The sequence below is a fragment of the Epinephelus lanceolatus genome, chromosome 6 (assembly GCF_041903045.1).
Source record: "Epinephelus lanceolatus isolate andai-2023 chromosome 6, ASM4190304v1, whole genome shotgun sequence".
NCBI lineage: Eukaryota > Metazoa > Chordata > Actinopteri > Perciformes > Serranidae > Epinephelus > Epinephelus lanceolatus.
Window position 1 is genome coordinate 4,937,032 of NC_135739.1, and position 11,393 is coordinate 4,948,424.

Consider the following 11,393-nt stretch of genomic DNA (forward strand, 5'->3'; position numbering starts at 1 on the left):
GTTTTGAAATGCGGCCCAGTTGAAATAGTAACTGAATAGCCCTGCTGTAGTTTGTTTGTTTGTTAGCTATCTAACAACACATCAAAAGTAATTGTAAGCCAGTCTTGTTCAGTGAATCAGTATATCCATGTACACTCTAAAAATATTTAGGCCTAATATTTAAGATTGTTTGCTTATAAATACATTAACCTGGTTGTTCTATATTTAAAACACATTGGGTTTATTAGTGCTATTAAATAAATCACATTATTACTTATTATACTCATTATTGTTACTTGAGCTTGTTTTATTTATTCATTTCACAGATAGTTATACATCCTTAGTCCTTAAATTAAATTCATTATGAACGTGGACTTAAAATCATTGTTTTACTGTATGGCCTTGCTGCCCTGGCTTTTGGCCTTTGTGCCCTTAAAAAATTGACAACACGAAAGGCCAAGTGGCCTTGCCCCTGAAATGACGAAATTCCAGGCCTGTCTTGAACTACCTCACAGGTTTCACTCCATCTGGTATTTCCTATGTGCTTCAGGTGAGAGTGATCCTTTATGTGCCAGGATATAACTGTTTATCCAACAGATTTGACATCTCCATCCAGGACAGGTCCCACTGCACCTCTGTCGCATCCTGCTTGGTCGCAGGGAGCGCCACGACTGGTAGCTCCTCTTTAGAAAATGGCCAACAGCTGCGGGTACACAATGTCTTGTACCTGTATACAAATACAATAATCTGTGAAGCACCTGCTCAATCGTCTGTTTGTGTTGTGATTTATGTTGGGATATAATCAGTCTAATGACATGCATATTTAGAAAGTGAGAGGTAAATTGGGCAGAAGATTTTATCCATACCATGACTGACCTGTAGTGATGAACCAGCCATACAGATACAGGAATGAGGAGCAGAAGTAAAATTCCACATGAGACAATGATCCATAACCTGGAGCCTGATGAAGAGAACAAACCCTTAAAGAATAACTTATCAGAAAGTATAGCCTTTGTGTTAGCACTGCTGGTAAAAAAAATATTTAAGAACAGTGACTAACAGCAGCAACTGCCAAACAAAAACCACTGAATAAAATTAAATTATACTAGTTCAAATAAAGTACAAAAACAATTAATTGGCTCATTTGTACAAAAACAGTAAATTAACATTTTCACTCAAGGTTGGGAGAGAGTTACTGCCCCAAGCAAGGGAGCTCAAGTATCTCAGGGTCTTGTTCATGAGTGAGGGTAGAATGGAGCATGAGATGGATCGGCAGTTCGGCACAGCATCTGCAGCAATGTGAGCACTGTGCCGGACTGTTGTGGTGAAGAGAGAGCTGAGTCGGAAGGCAAAGCTTTTGATTTACTGGCCCATCTACGTCCCAACCCTCACCTATGGTCACGAGCTCTGGATAGAGACTGAAAGAATGAGATCGCGGATACAAGCGGCCGAAATGAGTTTCCTCCTTGGGGTTGCTGGGCTCAGCCTTAGAGATAGGTGGAGGAGCTCGGACATCTGGAGGGAGCTCGGAGCAGATATGATGTTCCTTCACGTCGAAAGAGGTCAGTTGAGGTGGTTTGGGCATCTGATCAGGATGCCCCCCATTGGAGGTGCCTCCTGTTAGAGGTGTCCCAGGCATGTCCCACTGGTAGGAGGCCCCGGGGCAGACCCAGAACACACTGGAGGGATTACATATCTCGTCTGGCCTGGAAACACCTGGGGTCCCCCAGGAGGAACTGGAAAGTGTTGCTGGGAGAATGACGTCTGGAATACTTTGCTTAGCCTGCTGCCCCCGCGACCCGGCCTCAGATAAGCGGTTGAAAATGGGTGGATGGATTTCATTAAAGGTTTTGCAGAGAAACACTGTTATTTTACAGATATTTATCAAATAATTAAGATTAAACACCTTCAATAAAGTGATGGCACTAAAAGTTCCGTAGAGAAACACTATCATTTTACAATTGTTTTCTTAATTACACCCATCTGAATACTTCAGTAATGTGATGGCACTGAAGAGCCAGCAGAAAAACACTATTTTTCCTATAATCAAACACCTTCAATAAATTTACAAACATTAAAATGTCTGGCAGCAGCGGGCGCCAAAAAGAAATTGTGAAACTTGAATAAAATAACCCAATTCATGTAACGTGCAAAAACAATACATTTACAAAACATTTCATTAAAGGCTATGCAGATGCTAGCAATAATTATCATCCGAAAGTAGTGAATAAATGTTTAGCAAACATGAAATAATATTACCACTGGTAGAGTCTGCTGTCCCATCTGTAGATGTGAAGTTGCCTAAAAGACAATTGTCATCTTTTACTGTTCCACTCTGACTCATAATACATATTATCATCAAATGCAATAAATCCATATGGCTGACCTCGATCAGGCCTCACTGATAACCAGCTCTCTGGACTCTCCATCGTTCTGTCCTTGGATGCACACTTGTACAAGCCTTCATCTTCCCGCGTCACATCCTCAATAGTCATCCTCTTCACTCTGTCTGAACTGGAGGAACTGTAAGAGACGATTTCTGCTCCGTTTTTAAAGAAAGTTATTTTACTGTGATTGCCTGTCGAGTACTGACAATACAAGATCACTGTATCGCCCTCGAGTACAGGGGAGGCAGGAGTCTTCAAGATGATGGTACCATCTGTGGGACAAAGACAGTAGGCGCAGTTAACAGCTTCACTATAACTCCTCACTCCTTATTATTGGGTTTGTTTTAAACAGAGACACTCACACAACACATTTAAACCACTGACGTTTTGCTGCCTTTTGTGATTTCTCCCCGTTGTTCAGTGTCTTTAGAGCAACTACAAGATAGTTTTAATTTGTGTTCATTTTGGCGGCCCCTGTGGACCAAGGTGGTAGTGTTGCGTCCCTGGGTGCATTTGTTTTGAAAGCGAGTGAAAGAAAGATGCAACTGTTTGCAGGATGTGTATCGATGAGGCAATTGTGGCTATGCAAGAATAATAACTGTAATGTGACACTGATGGTGTGTCTCAAATCACATACTTCTGTTAGTACACTTCTATGTAGTATACTATGTGCACTGTGTACTCATTGGCGTTGTGTGCAAATTTAGACAGAGTAGTGTTGTCTCAAACCAAACACGGAAATGAAGGCCGCAACTTAGCTAGTTAGCACATTAGCATTAGCATTCGCGCTATCGTTTGCAGTACCAAATCATTACAGACTGCTAAATTAACCCAATAAACATACTGCTGGCTTATACCCGACAACAGTATAGTGGTGCTTAGTGCAAAAAACACGTGTTTGTACAATGCAGTGACGTTCACAGTCGCACAGTCCTCGGCCGCTATTTCCAGTTTGAAAAGTGGTCCCTCCCCTTCTGCTACGTAGCCAAGATGGCGACCATTGAGGGCGAGAAGTGTCCATAGTTCCACACTCATCTTCTTGACCCTTTTGAGTGCACCATGCGGGTACTTATAGTGCACTGCATTTTTCCATACTTCTCAGTGTGAACGCGCTTATGCACTCAAAATATTAAGTTTAAGTACAGAAGTACACAGCATGAGTGACCAACCAGGGTTGACTCATGTTTGTGGCCATGCTCTTTTTTGGCTTTTGCTTTTTTGTTATTCAGTCAATTTATTTTTCTCTTGATCCTGTCCAATTATAAGCCATAACCCCAAAATATAACGTCAAAAACTGTTTCAGTTCTCTTAGGACAAATGTCCTCCTGCTTTCTTGTAACTCACTAACAAACTGCTGACTTCCAAACTTCACCTGGGAAAGTGTAAACATCCATCCTCAATTCTGCGCGCCGTAAATCGTTATGATTTGACAAGGAATCTAATCCGAGGACAAGCATTAAAAATAACAATATTGAAATAGCAAATCATCTTGATTATGGTCTGGTTTGCTTATGTAGGTCATATTTAGGCATCAGTATCAAACTGAGACTGTTTCATAACCAGTTAAAACTCCTTGTAGCTGCTTTAACATCACCGTTACACAAGACTCACAGCTTACTGTGATGTTGACTGCATTGCTGCGGCCCTCGGCTCCCTCGCACCAGTACAGTCCACTGTTCCCGCTGGCGGCAGTGAACACACACGTATCTGCACTGACAGCACCTCCTAGTAGTGAACACCGGTCAGTGTAGAGGACTCTGTTCCTCACTCCATGGCCTGGCGGGAACCTCCTTAGCATCCAGCGTGAGGAGTTACTCTGAGATACGGGGCACTGCACAGTGAAACGCTCCCTTCTGAAGATCAGTCTGGTGCTGGGAGTCAGAGTCAGGAGTGAGGAAGGAGGAAGCTCTGAAGGACAGAGATGGACAGAGGGAGTAGAAGAAGAGAAAGTTTTACCTGTGTGTCTGATTACCCTAAATGCGCTAACAGTTCTGTATGTCTGGCTGCAGACTAACAGGCCACACAGGACCATAATCAATACATCTACAAAGGATCTAACGCCCCTTTCACCTGGAACTTAACTTTCTGACACTGCACATCTGTTTTAAAATGAGGCAAAAATTATTATATTTATGCATATTTACATTTAAGTGAAATGTCTCAACAACTATTGGATGAGTTGCTGCAACATTTGTTACAGACATTCATGTTCCCCTCAGGATGAACTGTAATAACTTTGGAAATCCCCTCAGTTTTCCATCTAGCACCATCTTAAGGTCAAATTTGTGTGTAGCTGCAGATTACACTCACTGGCCACTTTATTAGGTACACCTTGCTGGTACCGGGTTGGACCCCCCTGTGCCTTTAGGACTGCCTTAACTCTTCATAGCATAGCTTTAACAAGTTGCTGGAAACATTCCTCAGAGATTTTGGTCCATATTGACATGATGACATCACACAGTTGCTGCAGATTTGTCGGCTGCACATCCATGATGAGAATCTCCTGTTCCAGCACATCCCAAAGGTGCTCTATTGGACTGAGATCTGGTGACTGTGGAGGCCATTGGAGTACAGTGAACTCATTGTCATGTTTGAGATGATGTGAGCTTTGTGACATGGTGCATTATCCTGCTGGAAGTAGCCATCAGAAGATGGGTACACTGTGGTCATAAAGGGATGGACACGCTCAGCAACAATACTCAGGTAGGCTGTGGTGTTTAAACCATGCTCAGTTGATACTAAGAAAATCTCCCCCACACCATTACACCATTGCGTTGATACAAGGCAGGATGGATCCATGCTTCCATGTTGTTTACACCAAATTCTGACCCTACCATCTGAACGTGGCAGCAGAAATCCAGACTCATCAGACCAGGCAACGTTTTTCCAATCTTCTATTGTCCAGTTTTGGTGAGAAAACCCGTGTGAATTGTAGCCTCAGTTTCCTGTTGTTAGCTGACAGGAGTGGCACCTGGTGTGGTCTTCTGCTGCTGTAGCCCATCTGCTTCAAGGTTGGACAAGGTGTTGTTGCTTCAGAGATGGTCTTCTGCACACCTTGGTTGGAACCAGTGCTTATTTGACTTCCTGTTGCCTTTCTATCATCTTGAACCAGTCTGGCCATTCTCCTCTGACCTCTGGCATCAACAAGGCATTTTGGCTCACTGGATATTTTCTCTTTTTGGGACCATCCTCTGTAAACCCTAGAGATGGTTGTGCTGAAAATCCCAGTAAATACTCAGACCAGCCCGTCTGGCACCAACAACCATGCCACGTTCAAAGTCACTTAAATCACCTTTCATCCCCATTCTGATGCTCAGTTTGAACTTCAGCAGCTCGTCTTCACTGTGTCTACATGACTAAATTTACTGAGTTGCTGACATGTGATTGGCTGATTAGCTTGTTGCGTTAACGAGTAGTTGAACAGGTGTACCTAATAAAGTGGCCAGTGAGTCCTGGACTTAACAATGTCTCCACCCTTGTGTGTGGTTGTGTGCAGGTAGGAGAAACCTGACGCCTCACTGCAGAGGTTGTAGCTGTTACTCACCTGACACACTGAGTGTGGCTGGATGGCTGAGGAACACCTCAGAGGTGGTGTTGCTCTCCCACTGCTTGACTTGGCACCGGTAGCTGCCTGCGTCCTCCCTTGTTACTGCAGTGATGGAGTACCTGTCACCTGAGACCAGGTGCCTGGGGTTCGGGGTCAGATCAGGAGCAGCAGCAGTGTGTGGGTTGTGTTTTAACCAACGATAGCTCCACACAAAACTGGAGTTTGACTCCACAGAGCACTGCAACACCGCGCACTCACCGAGGTAGATGTTTGACCCCGGAGGCCACACAGATACACTAACCTTCAGAGTCTCTGCAGGGAGACAGAAACTCTATTACGGTCTTTTCTTTTTCATGCAACATATACCGCTGTGTGTGTGTGTGTGTGTGTGTGTGTGTGTGTAAGACTGGTGCACGCTCTTTCTGTATGTGATAACTGTCTTTTACAGTACCTTTAGATGCAGCAACTTGGAGAACAAATGCAGCTACACCTGAAATACAGAGACATTATTCCACACAAGCACATTTAAAACACACACACACACACACACACACACACACACATCTCCTTATGTCCTCATATACTACCACAGCTTGTTCCTGCCACAGCGGTGGCATTTTGGGTACAGTATGTTTAGTCTGCAGTCTGCTCTGCCAATCAGGAGCAAAACGCATTAACACGAACGCCACAGGCAGCTCAGATGGTTTGTTCCCACTTGGTGTCACATCAGATAGGCAGTTATGGTCCACTGCGGTTTATATAACCAAGACCATATAAGTAAAATTTAAAAGAAGTTCATCTCTACAGGCGGATTTAATACATCTAACACCAGCAAACTTGTGTCTGTAAGACACAACAACAATCTGTAATTCTGCAGAGACGTTGCTATGAAGACACAAGCCATCCGAGGCACATTCCTCACATAACACACACACACACGCACACGCACACACACGCACACACACACAGTCACAGCGCTGCCACACTGTGACAGAGGGGAGAGCTTCCCATTCCTTAATGAGACTGTTTAGACGGTTTTCATCCCCATGGGAACAGAAGGAATGTACACACATTTGCTGTACTTTCCTGTTAAGACACCCGTACCACACACACACACACACACACACACACACACACAGAGTAATGTAACTACGATGGTCACACAGAACATAACTCATGGCTGAAGGATGGAATAGCCAACACAACGATTTCGCGGCCCTGTCCAAATCATTTCCATTAGCCCCATTCAGATTCTGGCTGGTGCACATCATTTTAATTAAGCACTGTCTGAAAGTCCCAGCTGCAGGCTAACAGCCCTGTAAAATTTATAACCCTGCATAACCTACTGATATACTGATATCTGCATCAAATAAGAGAGTACAGCTCTGGCTCTACGTCAGCACTGCTCTGACAGCTGTCTGCAGATGCTTCCTTCTGTTTCGTCCAACAGTAGAAGATTTTTATTTTATGGAAACACAAAGATTTTTTTATTCTTGTGCAACGTTTGCACATCTCTCTGAATATATTTTTGCACATTCTTGGCTATAGCTCTCTCTTTTTAAACAGTTGCTATTTATTTAATAAATAAGCATATTTATGTTTATTTGAATTGTTTTTTTTGTTTGGTTTTTTAATAAACTTTTTATTGGAAATACAAAAAAAGTACAGACGGTCAAAGGGGAGTTATGAAATCTTTCAAAATTCATATATATTATTCTGCTAAAAATATTAGCAAACATGACCAACAATCTCCCAAATTGTAAAACTACAGTGCTAAACCTGAAATTGTGATGTCATAGGGTATAAAATCTGGAGCTGTTCCATAGACAATGAATGTAGAAAGATGTTGTAGATGACACTGACATCCCTTTCGCACTAAATTAGCTCTGTTTCTTGAATCGATTCTGTTCAGGATTATTGGAACCTTGGTGCTACCCAGCAAACCAGCCCATGTTCCCACCAGTTTTGAATTAGAACCATTATAATCAAGACATGAGAGAGATGAGACATCAACAGAAGTGTTGGACAATGCACAACAGAAGTAGCAAAGCGCAAACTTTTGTTCTGTTATTACAGATATTTCTTTTGACCCCCTCAAAAATAAGCATGAACTAACTGATTAATGAGACCAGTGTGTGCTGTTTTTCGTTTTAGGATTTCTTACTTGACTTCTCCGTCCTCTCTTTCTGATCTGCAAATGCTCTGAATGGCTCAAAATCAGGTGCAGGAACCAGAACCTGTTGCATGTTGGCGGAAAAGGGGTATGAGAGCACACAAAGAGACGATCTGAGTATATGGGAACATTTTCTACTTCAGAGCTGAGAACACCACAACAAAATAAAGCTCATTTGGGCATAAAACAAGAAAACGTGTCCCAGTCATTGTCCGTGGAGCAGCTCCAGACTTTATACTTGATGACACAGTTTGTTACTTGCTTCTCTGGTTTCTGGCTCTGAGAGAGAGTAGCTTGTCTTCACAAATGTTGACTGAGCTTTGCTAGACCAGTGGTTCCCAACTGGTTGGTTGTGGCCCAAAAATGGGTTGCAGGTCCATTCTGAATGGACCGCAGGTGCCTCACGAACATGTTAAGTTTGTAAAAAAAAACAAAACACAAGTATGATGCTGAATATATCAAACTGTGTGGACCTTGAACTAAAGACTAAGGAGAAATCTGGACCCTGTGGCTGGATGAGTTGGCAACTATCCTAGGAAAAAATGTGGTGTGTGTCCTTTAAAATTACAAGTGTTTTCCATTTTTGTTTGTTGTGAAATAAATATCCCCAGGGGCCTCAAAGTGGGACCCCACCCACCTTACAACAAGAACAACAAAACACGTCTCTGGATAGAAAATAAAAATATCACTAACTGCGGTGTGTATGAGGATTTAAAATATATTTAGTGTTGAAATAAAATGTAATAGAATACAGATTACTAGTTACCTGTTGAAAATGTAATCCATAATTAAACTATTTTAATTACTTCATCAAAGTAATGTAACTTATTACACTTTATTACTTTTGTATTATTTTTCTAACAAATGTTTTAAACTGGGCACTGAAGCTGAACTGAATTCCTGAGATCCCTATCTCGTAATTACGTGTTTTTTTTTATTTAGTGAATGCAATCCACTTCTGTAAAAATATATAAAGCAACAATGAATGTTTTACTCTACAAATGAACTTTTACTGAAAGTATATGATCAAATTTAAACCCCTTTTGTTATCACCAATATTCTGATTCGTAACTGTAATTTAATTGCAGATCTGTTCTCGGTTACTGCAACATTTATTTTGCCTTGTAAAGGTGCAAATTGAATCAAGAAATATAAAATAGATTAACAAAAAAGATGGGGTAGACGATTAGGTGGCAAATGTTTGTAAGGAACTTGAAGTAATCTGTCAAAGCTGAAAATAGCAGAGCTGCCATTCACTGAAACTCTCATCTTTTCTAACTGAAGAAAAGACATAACATCTCTAAGCCACTGGGAAATAAATGGTGCATAGAGGTAAAATACACTGTCTCGCCAAAAGAGAGGTCAAGGCTAATATGTCTGACTGTGAAGAATTAAACTGGGAGGAATCAACAGAGACTCCAAATATCGCTATAAAGGGGCAAATGTTAATATTAGTTCCCAAATGCTTTGTCAAGATCATAAAATAATCACTCCTGGGACAAAAGAAAAACATGGATGAGGTTAAAAGAGGAAGTGTGACATCTCTTACACTCATCTACAACATTTGACACTGAATTTTTTTCCCATTCTATATTTCATTTGTCGTGTCTCTGCACCAAATCATGTCAATCAATGTTTGGCATTAAAGTGGGTTCTGATTGAGTCTTCCCAGTAAAGGCCAGTCTGAATGCAGCTATTCACTGGTTTAAAAAGAGGCAGGTGTCAGTCAGGTTTAATCTGTGATACTCACCCAGCAGTGAGGAGATGACGAAGATGTTCATTTTGCCAGATGCCCAAAATCAAATATGCAGCTCCTCTTTGATTTCTTAAAAAAAAGAGAGAGAAATGACAATAAATGTGATTTTAAGATTTCTAACACTTAAAATGACGTATGTTTCAGACGTCCATTGTTAGTTGGTAGCCAGAGCCTTTTTTATTTTCGTAGCTATGAGCCCGAGAATAATAGTCTCTCTCAGGAGGAGTTTCAACTGGCTGTCACAGTAAACCACAGACAGAGATGGTCATCTTGGTGGAGACATTTCCTTCCTCTGTCAAGCAGTTAACAGGCGGAGCCGTCAGATGGCAGAATCCAGGCTGAGTAGTAAAGATCCCAAACCACAATACAACCAATTTACTATCAACAAGCAGTTCTACAGTCACCCTGTAAAATCTCTGCCTCTTTGATGTCACTGTAATCAGCATTCATCATGTGTTGCACATGTAAAAGTATCTTTTTCGCACAATTTTATTATTTTCCTTTAGTCTCAAATTATGCTGCTGATGTTATGCACATCCTGCAAATGCTGAAATCAGTTTCTCCTCTCCACAGTTTTATTTGTATATCTCTTTTATTGGGGTCGTTGGTTGTTTTCTGTTATACCTTGTTTGCTCTATTTATATCCTACTTTTCTTTCCAGTACTCGCTGACGTTGATGCTTATTTCTCTCTTTGGGGAGCTTTTCATTTTATTCAGTTTAATCCAATCAGTTAGAATCAGATAAAGTTTTGGTAAATTAAATGAGGGGAATAATAACCCCCAGTCAATTATTTTTTATTTCAGCCATGCTAGCGGCCCGTCTCTATGGATCCCAACGCCTGCCTGTCTGTCCACCACTTTGAGTCAGACTAAATTATCTCATCTACTATTGAATGGATTGCCATGAAATTTCATACAGACGTTCATAGTTCCCAGAGGATGAATCCTAATGACTTTGGTGATCCTCTGACTTTTCTTCTAACGCCATCAGTTTTCACTCATACTGTATAATATTTTCCATGGATGTATTGGAACCAAGCGGCAGCTTCAGGGGCTGAAAAATGAAGCCAACGTGGAAGTGCCAAAAACTGCAGTTCCTCTAATGGCCACCAGAGGCTGGATCCAAAACAGGGTCATCCCCAGAGACCCCCATGTCAAGATAGCCAGTTGACAGCTGAAATAAACACATTTACAGCCTGGTGCAAAAATTGGTTTCGGTCTCTAACTAATTTCCTTGTTCATGACAACTTTACATGTTGTGGAAGTTCAACTTAGGACCCAAATGCAAACCGTTTGAGGCAGTTTATTGTAGTTTGAAGAAGTGGAGTTGAAGGCTGGTATAAAATGATGGCTGAGATGGGCAAGGAATGGCAAAGCAGAGCATGCAGATAGCTGGAGGCAAAGCAGTCTAAATCCCGAGGCAGGAGATGAGAACAAGGCTGGACGTGGTGGGTTATGATTTAGGCTGGGGTGGTGAATCTGAGACACAGAACAAAGTGTGAATTGATGTCCAAAAAGTATAAAAATAAGTCCAAAAACTAGAAGTTGGCC